Source organism: Monodelphis domestica, chromosome 2 (assembly GCF_027887165.1).
Source record: "Monodelphis domestica isolate mMonDom1 chromosome 2, mMonDom1.pri, whole genome shotgun sequence".
Taxonomy (NCBI): domain Eukaryota; kingdom Metazoa; phylum Chordata; class Mammalia; order Didelphimorphia; family Didelphidae; genus Monodelphis; species Monodelphis domestica.
The window spans coordinates 256,907,214-256,919,431 of record NC_077228.1 but is presented as its reverse complement, the minus strand read 5'-3'; the positions used below and the strand labels follow the sequence as shown (position 1 = coordinate 256,919,431).

Sequence of the window (12,218 nt, the reverse complement as noted above, 5' to 3'; positions counted from 1 at the left end):
GAGTTTCAAAAATATCTTTGTCCTAGGCTGGGAATTCCATGATAGTCCCAGGTTTTTCTGGATCATAGGGGTCTTTAGGGTATGTAATGTTGAAAATCACCTGCTCAAAACTATAAATATCATACCCCCACCCCCACTCCCACCTCCCACCCACCCTTGTGGGATTGGATAGAGGGGAGGAGGAGAATCTTGCATCAGGATTATTATAAAAGCCTGTGATGATACCTAGAAGAAGAGAGGACATTTTTGCCCTGAGCAAGCCACTTGTGTGGGCAGAATCTATTTTCCTCCTGTCCCCCTCCCCCCAATCTCCCTGCTGTCAGCTATTTTCTCCAAAGCCGCTTTTTCTGACAGCATCTTATCAAGTCTCCTGTCTGCTCATTAGAGTGATTTCTGGGGGGTACAAGCCTCCCCAAAATTCCACTCCACACACCAGATTAAATAACTTCTGAGATCAAAGAAATAGAACTGTGAGATTTGCAACAACATTTTTAAAGGAACCTCCACCTCTTAGAGATTTACTGCCAAAAAACATTTTTTTACCAACAAAATTAGCCACAGAAAAATGTATTATCCACAGAACAAACCTGACCTTTAACAGCTCCTATGACTATACCCTCCACTTGGGACATGCACCTTTTCCCCTTTCCCGTTCTGATTAGCTTGTACTCTAAGGCTAATAAGCCATATAAAACCAATGTCTACCATTTAAAAAAATGAAGCTGCTTCTGGTCCAAGAAATGCCCTAATAAATATATTTCCTTGACACTCAAGTTTCAAAGACCTTTATTATAGTGGAAGAGATTCTTCCCGGGCTCTCATGGGAGGAGACAGTTTGGTATCAATGGTGGGATAATTGAGACTCCACAGAAAAGTGGCTGAGTTTGCTACTACTCAGGACAAATAGAAAGTATATGAGGTAAAATTTTAATAACCTATCTCCTGTGGTGACTGGCTTATTTTCTCACTTCAAAGAGCAAGTAAGAATCATTTCCCCTTCCATTTTTTGTTTGAAAAGCCAAACTAAATTCTTTTGTTGGCTTACTTCTTGATTTCTTATCTCTTTGACACTCACAGGAAACTCTTAGAAACCATTGTCCAAGGCTGAATAGCTACTGGACACTGGAAGCTATTACTCAAATCTTAATCTCTGTGCTTAGTGATAGGGACTCTGTCCCTATCTGTCTCCTTTGACTACTACCCAGATCAGGACTAAGGGTTGCAGTTGTGTGGAGTGGAATTTTGGTGAGGCATGTATACCCAGAAATCACTCTAATGAGCAGACAGGAGACTTGATAAGATGCTGGCAAAGGAAAAAGTGACTTTATTTGGAGAAAACAGTGGATAGCTGGAAAAAGGGAAGAGGAGGAGGGAAAAAGAAGGAAAAAGGACTCTGCCCACCTGAGTTGCTTGCTCAGGGCAAAAATGTCCTCTATTCTCCAAGGAAAAATCACAGACTTTTATAATAATCCTGATGCAAGATTCTCCTCTTTCCTTAAGTTTAGTCCTATGGGGTTGGGGTGGGTATTATGACACTCACAGTCTTGAGCAGGTGATTTTCACCAATACGTATTCTTAAAGACTCCCATGATCAAAAAACCTGTGACTATCATGGGATTTTCAGCCTAGGACAATAAAGATACTTTTGAAACTCCCTGTTCTTTTTTATCTTTCTCCTTTTCCTGAAGTTGGCAAGTTTCCCAGGCTATAGATAAACTCTTTTCAAGGTTTTTGAAAATAGGTCAAGAAAACTAGTAATACTAGGGGTCTTGAAAACTGGGGCTACAAAGCCAAATACTACTCTTGAGAATTACACACCGAATTCATTCCACATATTGTGAACCCCATGTTCTGTAGTTGTTAGGGTCCAGTGCGTCGCCCACCACCAAGGAAAAACCCACAGACAATGCAATCAAGCAGAAGGGTCCTTTATTCTGGTATATACCAGGGGAAGCTCAGCACAAGAGTTCCGCCTGCAGTTGGGAGTGCAGAGTCTTTTATACCCGAAGCCTGACAGCATATCACTAGCCACCATACGTGGCCTACAAGTTCTCCTGGAATCTATGTTTTGGGCGTCAGTACAAGTTTTTCCTGGAATCTATGTTTTGGGCGTCGGCACATTTAGGTTCCCTGACAGGGTCTGTTGGTCAGATGTTCTATAGTGATATGTGCTGTACTGACCAAGTAGCTCCCTGCTTGGGGCTCCTTCATTCCCAACTCCTTTTTCTCTTAGGGAGCAGAGCGGGTGCCTGTCCACTGAGGCAGCTTGTGGCTTTCAGCCCAGGGCTCGCTAGGGGTCGGTACTGTTGTCGGAGGGCCAACACCTGGGTGGCACCCAGCCCGCCTTTCATGAACCGAACAAGGCGGTTAAAGATACAGGGGCCAAATGTCAAGAGTAGGGTTAAGATTATGAGGGGGTCCTATGAGGGACATGACTAGGGAGAAGAATTGAAAAGGTGGGCGTACCAGGGACCGGCAGTTTCCCTCTCCTTCAGTCAGGGCTTCTAGACCTCATAGCTTGCTCAGGGAGTCCCTAATAATCCCTGAGTGGTTAACATAGAAGCAACATTCCTCACCCAAGGCTGCACAGAGGCCCCCTCCTTAAGGAAGAGGAGGTCCTGCTTGGCATAGTAGGTCACTCGGGGTACTATTGTGAGGGGGTGCAGCGGGCAGTGAGGGAGCTAGGGGAGACACAGGGCTGTAGGCCAGAACGGGGGCACAGCCAGTGAGCTCCTGCGGGTGGGATAAGGTATCTCCTGATTGAGGGATACTCTGTGACAAGGGAGGGGGAAGCCAAGAGGTGGGGGAGAAAGTGAAGTAATGGAAGCGAGTGGGTCATGTATTCCTTTTGCTAGCTGTCTCCCCACTGCTTCTAGTGAGTCCTGCCATCTGGCCAGCCCAGCCATCCATAGGGGAACCACACAGCCTCCTGGAGGGCCAGAATCTCAGGCCCCACCTGGTTCAGTGCCCCCTGCCATCCCATCCCCTCCCCTCTCCAAATGTCTAAGGGAAAAAGGGCGGAGGTCCAAATCTTCTGTAGTTTCTTCAGTGTTGAGCCTGGGTGTAGAGCTGTCCCTACCTATGTGTAGGAGAGAGAGGGAGGGGAATAAGAGGGGGAGGGAAGGCTGCAGACAGTGTCTTTAGGGGCACGTCCTCAGTGGATTCCAGGGTCTCAGGTGGAGAACTGCCTGGAGATCTGAAGGGTGTCCTGTCATTCCTTCCCTCGATTGGCAGACTGGTCACAAGGGGAAGTCAGCCCCTAAGAGAGAAGTGTACTGGGGCAAATAGCAGATAGGAACAGGACATTAATACAATAGCAATGAACATCACACATTTGCATTTGGGTATCTTAACCAACAGACTTCATCCTCAGAAATCATCTTCTGACAGGAACAGATCCCTTCCTGAGTTGTTTGCAGAGCTGGTATGTGATATTTCTGTTAAAGAATATCCTATTGCAAAATACACATTAACTATAACATCTAAAAACACTGGAGTAACAATATCTTACAGATGTATTTCCTTACCCAGAGGCTGGGGAAACCAAGAAGGCTGTGAGCTATCTTTCCAAGCTCAAGAACCAAACCTCAACTGTGGTAAATTAAGGCTACAAATACATGCCATCTAGGAATAAACTCCATCTATTTCTCAAAGCATGTTCCTAACAATTTGAGAATTCCCAATTATTAGGGTTGTTTGAGGAAATGGAAACTTTAATATCACAATTTGCATTATGTGTTGATCATGGGAATTGTCACGAAGGAAGACGGCCCTGAAAGGGAAATATCTCCAAGTCACAAAAGACCCACCAAGTAAGGCTGTCACTTGCCATTGTTGTTCCACTCGAGGATGGTTGGGAAAAGTCAGTCCAAAGTGAGCCTTGGGCTGCCTTCTCTATAGCCATCCTAGGACTTTTTCTCTCCTTAGAGCACTTGCCACTGGATGCCAGAGGCCTTCTTTTCCTTAAAGGACAAGTCTCACCCATTAACAGCTCAGAGAAATTTGCTTATCAGCAATCCAGAAACAAATCTCCACACCCCCAAACAAGCCTTTAACATCCAAGGCTGATCACGCAATTATTTTCATGTATTTACACATCAGGTGCAGTCACATGAGTGCTGAATTAAGTAGTTCCCTATAAACCAGGGCTGTATCATCTCCTGGACCTAAGCCATCTGAGAGACTAAGACAAGGTCATGCAGGAATCACTTCAGGGTAACTGTCCAAAGAATCATGTGTGATTTTCCCACATACATTACTTTATATATTATCCCTAAGTTAAAGAGCCAATTATGAGAGCAGAACATTCATCTGTTCCCTTTCACCTTCTCTCTCCCTTTCTGTTCCTCCAAAACCCTCTGCTTAAAAGCAGAACACACCGTCCATTCTTCCTTTACAAACCCACATACTAAAGCTTTATGGACTTTAAATCAAAGTCCCTTTCTTCCAAATTCAAACCCAACATACCTCCTCACTTTCTCTAACATGCTTTTACTATCATAAGTCAAACAACCAGCCCCCTGGTATCACTTCAATTGCTAATCGGTAACCCCAAAGAATTCTGGTTTAAAAAGATTACATCATTGAACAGTCTTTAGCATAGAGCTCAACCATTATAAATTTCAGTTCATAGTACAAATTGGTAGACTGAGGTAACAAACTATATGGTTGAGTCAGATTTACAGTGAGGTGTTTTTTTTTTTAATATCCAAACGATACTTAAACACATTTTAGCAGCCACTCACATAACAATCATAAATTTCTGAGCAAGCATTTTCACATATATGCCATTTTTAACACCCTACCTATTCTTTGGCTATTGTTTGTCACATATATCCTTATACAGATCAAAATGTAATCAAAATATCAACCAACAATCCCCAGAACTCGTATGAGGTAACTTCATCAATTACATATCACTCAACTCATTTTATCATTCTGGACCTGGAATGTTTGTAGTGAGATTCCACAGCTGCAAACAAGCCTTTTTTTTTTTTTTGGGTCAGACAGGGCTGGCAATATTTGCTTGCTGGAGCACCTTAAAACCTCCGTTTCTACAATTAAGATATACTCATCTTTAAGTTCTATCACACAGTGGTTGTTAACTCTTTGAAGCCCCTATGTCAGTTCATAATGTTATAAGCACTTCTTTCTCCTTCCTGGGTGCAAGGAAGGGGTTAATAGCTTCTGAGCAAGTTTATCCCAAGGCTGCTGGCCTTGACTTAGATTTTATTACTTAGCAACCTTGGCCCATCCTTCCCTAACCAGTAAGCTCACTATAATGTAAAAGTTTGAATGTATCAAACCCCCTTCATAATAATTTAGTCTCAGTGGATTTCAATTTGAACTCCACACTTCCAAATAACTCTGATTAAGTCCTTTAGCAGTGTTTCAGTGTAACCAAACTGAGGTGCAAAGCATTTACCTGTACTTCTCTCAAACCTGTCTAAAGTAGAATAGAACCTCCAGTTTAGTCTCTTTCTAGCTCAAAACATTGCTACATTCCTAATTTAAGTCCATCAACATTATTCCAATTTATAATTTGTTGTGTCTATTTCACACTAGAATTCATAATATCAATTAGTATCTCTATTCATTACTCTTATTGAAGTGGAGCACTTCATAAAATGAATCCAGACACCCCAAAATTCAATTATTAACTTATATAGATAGGTTATAAGACATAAAGTTATTTCCCTTCACATGTACTTAATCACTTTTCCCTACTTAGCTTCATGTTACCTGGCATCCCAGCCTGACCTCTCTGATATATCTGAAGCTAGACTGTATTTAATCCTCATGACAAGCCCTCTCGATTACAGGGCTGGTTGAATTTATCTTGTTAAGGGCACACAGGTTGTGTCATATACCCTTAACCTATTTAGGTGGGAAACTTAATCCTCTTCATAATATAATGCATACATATTTAGCATTCACTCAGCATTACTAATTTCCAGCATTTGGCATCTAGATTACAAATTCCTTCCTATGCATTTTGCATTTTGCACATTTAAAAACAATTCATATAACCTTGATTAAAAACATTATTTAAAAATTTCCTCTTTTGTAAAACATCAATTCTTAGCATTTATCTCATTAATGCCATGCACAGATTAACCACTTTGAAAAAAAAAACAAACTTCTTGTGTGTGTAATATAATTTCTTGCTGCTATTTCTGACAGCACATATATTAAATAAATGTGATTTGAAGGATTCCCAAATTCAAATTCTAGAATAAGTTCTTTTCAACAACACAAGTTTTTCTGAATGACTTTTTCATTTATAAAGTAGTACAATTTTCTGTCTATACAGAATAAACTTTCCTCTCTGCATCAGACTTGCTATCAATCACATTTACACAATTCTCAAATTCACTGAAATCATTATGCATTGCAAGGTTTAACAAAGCAAACTTCTAATCAGGAGTTTTGTTTTTCAATAAAAATCTGGCAACATTTCACATTTGACAAACAGTAACTACAATACATTACATTTGTACTGTATCAAAATCATTAGCAATCCACCCAGTTTGAGAATTAATTTTAAGAGAAAGTTTCTAACTGTGGAGTAAGAATCTCCCTTTTCTGCTCAGAATTTTCTCTCTTCCGCTCCTTTGGGGGCCCATCCAAAGGGAGAAGGAGGGAAAAATCATTGAATGGGTAATTGCGCTCTCTCCCGCCCTGAAGCCTGTCACAGTGTTACTTTATCATAGCTTGCCTGGTTGGAACGCAGGCAGAGGGAGCAGGGGTTCAAAATCTATTCTCTTTTGTAACCCTGCATCCCAAACTCCCCCCCCCCTTTTTTTATTTCCCTTTAATCCAGCCACAACAAAGACTCAAAGAACCCTATAGGACACCCTCTCCCACACATCCACATACTTGCGTCCAAATACAGAAAGACACACAAGACAAACAGCAAAAGCCAGAAGACAAATAACAGAGACATGGACATGTAAACTCCCCAATCCTAGGAGCTTATCTTAAGATCTCATTTCTTGGCATGTACTTGTAAGGACCGTAAAACCTTGAGCAAGCTGTTTGACAAACAGCCTGATTTCCTATTATTGAGACCAAGAAGTTGCAAGGAAAGGGTTAACAAATGCCTAAAGCAGCTAGTTTTAATCAGGAAAGAAACCTGATACCCTCAATTACTCATCAGTGGCCAGCTCCCTTTTGGCTGTTTCCAGCTTCCTTCGGCTGCCTCCGGCTATCTGTCAGGGGCAAGCAGCCAGCGGCTGGCCACCTGATCCCCCTCTGTGGCAAAAAACCTCAGTGTATCTAAAAATCACCTAGAGATCGTGGGGCATCCCCCAGTCTCTCCTAGGGGTGCAATATCTTCCCAAAAGGGGACTCGAACCCTTTTCCCTTCAAACCAGTTGAGAGCAGTGTCCACCTGGCAGAGACACGGTGCTCCGCGCTCAGGGTTCTCTCAACCTGACGGAGACTTTAACTCTGTACGACAGAGCCAGACCTGACGGAGACTTTAACTCCGTATGGCAGAGTCAGACCTCTGTCCTCAGGGGCCTCTAACCACCTGGAAGTTCCGATCTCGGCACCTGCCCTGGACCGTATCCTTTTCCCCACTGCAGATCACAGACGCTTCCTCAGTTTCCCGACTGGCCTTCTCTCGAAGGATACAGAAATGCGGTAATCCCAAGTCCGCACTCAGAAACAGGTGGGAGGGTCGGACTGATGCCGCGAGGCTAAGCCTCTCGCCTTAGAAAAAGGCGGGCCCTGGGGCTTGGTATAGAGGCTCTTGTTTAAACCACAAGAACGAATACCCCACTGAGCCTTATGCTTATCAGGGGTTCTCATCTCCCCCATACACATTCGGTCACCATTCGCACCCACAGCCATACAACACTCAGCTCACCTGAAGGTCTGGTCCAAGGCAGTGCCTTAGGCCCTCCTGTCTGGGGGGGTTCCAAGGTGGAGGGGTACTGGCGAGCCCCCAAATGTTAGGGTCCAGTTTGTCACCCACCACCAAGGAAAAACCCACAGACAATGCAATCAAGCAGGAGGGTCCTTTATTCTGGTATATACCAGGGGAAGCTCAGCACAAGAGTTCCGCCTGCAGTTGGGAGTGCAGAGTCTTTTATACCCGAAGCCTGACAGCATATCACTAGCCACCATACGTGGCCCACAAGTTTCTCCTGGAATCTATGTTTTGGGTGTCAGTACAAGTTTTTCCTGGAATCTATGTTTTGGGCGTCGGCACATTTAGGTTCCCTGACAGGGGTCTGTTGGTCAGATGTTCTATAGTGATATGTGCTGTACTGACCAAGCAGCTCCCTGCTTGGGGCTCCTTCATAGTCTCTCTTTTCCCTTTCCAACAAAATAATCGGTATCTAATCAATCTAATGTGTCTGATTTTATATGTCAATATGAATAGACTGGTCAGTAAGTGGTAACTGAAAGCTGCAAAATAGGATTCAGAAACTAACTCCACTACTTTTTTTTTTTCTCTCAAGACTTCCCAAGAGCTGAACTTCATCCTTAAAACAATTCATTATAGTTCTGGGGATAGAGACTCTGATTCAGCCTGGAACTAGATTGAATCACTGGAAGCCAACAGAGAAACCAACCTATTTTAAAGATAAATAGCATAAGCAAAATTCCTAGGACTTCATTGGCAAAAATGATTTTAAAAAATACCTTTCAAGCAGACTGGGAAGATCCCTTGCAAGATTTTCCTTTAAAGCACTTGCCTTTTTTCTTCTTTGAAGATCTCTGAGTTGAGGCAACTGCCTCTACTGTTCAAATGGTGTCCCCTGAAAAGAGTTTAGAGGTCATCTAGTCTAACTTCTCTTACAGATGACAAATTGAGATTATATATGTTAAATAAATTAAAAAACAAGGAATGGAACTTAGGTCTTCCGACTTCAAATCTCTTCTACTATAACAAAGCATTTTTTTAACCTAAGGCTTCCCTTTTACCAAGAAGTTAGAATACAGCTAAGTTGTATTCCTGCAGGATAGAATAGAAATGATCCAGTATATTCTTATTGTAAACCTTAAAATTTCCCAGACCCTACTTTATAAGATTGGATTAAGTCCATTCCCCATTTGGGCAGTGAACTCTACTTAAAGCAGGAATGTGAGAATTCTACTTTATCTACTTGGGTCTGCCCTAGAGGAAGATAAAATTGTAAACTCTTTTCTGAACAATGAAAAGTACTTAAACCCATACTTTTCTTAAGCAAAATACTTATAAAGGTCAAGCAACTTGTGAATTTACAAGGAACAAAGAACTGGAAAACTTACTCAGAGCTTTCCTGGTGTGAATTACTCAAAAATCCACACCTTCTTAGGTGTGGACTAAGAATGGGCAGTCCTTTAGAAACATCTACAGTGATTGGTAGATGTAAGGACTTAGGGGAGGTGACAGAGGAGATTTTGCCCTTAAAAATAAGAGCTCAGGGAAGAGCTGGGAAGTCATTCTGAAACATTCAGATTGGAGAGACTCATTCTGAGGAGACTGATTCTGAAACATTCAGATGGAGGAGGGAGCTGGTGAAAGCAGCTGAGATGCTGCTGGCCTGTGTCATTAGAAATCCTTACTTAGACAGATCTTATGGTGAGTTATAAAAAAACTGATTGATTACTCTTTTAAGACTCAGGTCTAGGCCATATTGGCTTGAGGCCCTTCATACTTATTCCTTTCTTACTCTCTCTCTTTCTTTGATTACTCATTGTATTGTTAATTAAAATCTCTATAAAACCCAATTGACTTGGGTAATTGAATAATTGGGAATATTTCCCTGGCAACCACCTTATATTTGATTTTAAACCCAAGACATTGTAGTGAAACATATTTCTGCAGTCAAATTTTATTCACCCTCTCTTATATCTATCACAATTTATATCTTCCACTATTTTAACCACTACAGTTTAAGACCTCAACCATTTTAAATCTCACATTATCCAAGGATCTTTGAGGGCTGAGACTGCCTGGGAAAAGACGATAGCTCTCTCCTTGTCCTGAAAAAATAGAAGAATTGAAATCTCAGAAGAGGTAAGAAATGTACAGGCACACAGATGGCCAAGGACCTTAGAGTAAATGTTATCACCTCTGCCTCTGGACAGACCTGGCAATAGGATGCTAGAGCCACAGCAGAAAGCCTGAAGCTGTCTTTGTTTGCCAAGAAGGTCAAAGCAGATGTTCCTCTTCCTTTTCCCTTCTGTAAGTATATCAGAGATCAAAAACTCTATTTAAAAACAAAAATCTCTAATTAAAACCTATTTCGCTTTTCTATCAAGACTTTAAGATTAAGATAAAACTGTTTAATCTAATAATGGTTTATAGGCAATTCATTTGCTTAAAGATAACTGGGGGGAAAAAGGTAGCTGAGAGTTAATATGATGAAAGAGAGAGAGGGAGGGAAGGAGAGAGAAGGAAATTCAGACTTTTTTGATATATTGGTAAGTTTTGTGGAGTTTTCCCCCATTTCTAAGGGATGGTAAAGGAAGATATACAATAGAAAATGTAAATTATACAAAACCAATATATGGAAATTTACTAACCAGATTTCAGCAAAAAACATTGTATAATTATTGGATGGGATTGAAAAATGACATGTTTTAGTGAGCATAGCAAATGATAAATTTCTTCCATATGAATTTATGTATCTTTGTGAGGATTTTTTTTGGCTATGATAGCTATTAAAACTTCAAATCAGATCTTCTAGTTTCTATATAACAAAATGTTAAATCAAGATTTTAAAAAATAATGAAGCATATTCACTCGCTAAATTATTATTATTATTATTGTGGGATATCAGCATGTAATGTCGGTATCTCTCAGGTGTATTTGAAGATAACTATACCAATTCCATTCTTCTTATCTGTTACTGGATCATGTCCTTATTCATTTTCTTTTTATGGGCTTAAGGGTAGTCTCAAATGGGTATACTTTAGTTTAGAATATTATCAGAAATTTGCAGAATTTCAGGAACTTTATGTAATAGGCTCTCATCATAGAGAAAAACCAAGAAAATCTCTTTTGCCATGTCATACTTCTCCTCTTTCAATATTGAATTATAAAAATAGGTTTACATATATATCACTGTTATTTATTAACAGTATTAAATGACATAAAATACAATTAAAATTTGTAAGTGGGGGGCAGCTGGGTAGCTCAGTGGATTGAGAGCTAGGCCCAGAGATGGGAGGTCTTAGGTTAAAATCTGGCCTCAGACACTTTCTAGATGTGTGACCCTGGGCAAGTCACTTAACCCCCATTGCCTAGCCCTTACCACTCTTCTGCCTTGGAGCTAATACACAATATTGACTCCAAGATGGAAGATAAGGTTTTTCTTAAAAAAAAAAAAATTTTTTTTAATGAAGTCCATGTGCTCATCCACTTGCATTTTGCTCTCTCTCATCAATTCTCCTCCTTAGGCATTCCATACCTGGATAGAAGTTCTTTTCATATAAGAATATCTTATTGGAACATCCACAAAAACAGCCTCTTGAATACTTATGAACACTCTAGTCCAAACAATCTTAATAGTTTCGAGAAGTTACCTGTGATATGTTTTGGGGTTTTGGTTTTTTAAGATTATTCACTTACAAAAATGAATAATATAGTTATATATTTAGCATGATAATACATGTATGGCCCAGACTGAATTGCTTGCCAGCTCTGGGAGTGGGGAAGGAGATTATGTGGATCATATAACTTCGGAAAACTTATATGGAAATTTGTTATAATTTTTTTTTAATTACAAAGCAGGTGCCTGTGATCTTAGGTGAATTATTTAATGTTATCCTAGTATAACAACACAACTAACCACAGACCCAATTCACTCCTCAAGCTCCTTAGAATAGTGGTTGTGTTCTTTTCTTCCAACTCTTTGGCTCACACCAGAGCCTTGGAGCCCTGGAGGAAGCTACTTAAAGGTTGGGTCCAATTCATGTCTAAGATCTTCTCAAAAACGGGGAGTAGAAAGTATGATGAAAATTTAAAAAACAAAAAACTCCAAAAAACCAGTTGCTTGAGAATAAGTTTTTAAATTGCAAGCAAGGGAGCTGCACAAAGAAATGATATCTGGGATCTAACTCAATTAGATTTTACTAAAATGCTTCATTTTTTTTTCAGAAAAGCCACAAAATCAAAGAAAATGTTTGCTCTTTTGATTTATTAAATTTATACTGACAAGGTACAGGAAAACATAGGAGTACAGAAAAACAAACACTGGTAAGAAACAGCTGTTTTA

General features: G+C 40.5%; 1 long non-coding RNA gene across 1 annotated transcript; it reads right to left on the bottom strand.

Moving 5' to 3' along the window:
* Nucleotides 1-1,912: 1,912 nt before the first annotated feature.
* Nucleotides 1,913-10,020, bottom strand: LOC103093720 (uncharacterized). The gene is made up of 3 exons (XR_462321.3): nt 9,920-10,020; nt 8,656-8,771; nt 1,913-3,275 (listed from the first exon to the last, which is right to left on the bottom strand). It is a non-coding gene; the product is annotated as an uncharacterized LOC103093720 (long non-coding RNA).
* Nucleotides 10,021-12,218: the final 2,198 nt, after the last annotated feature.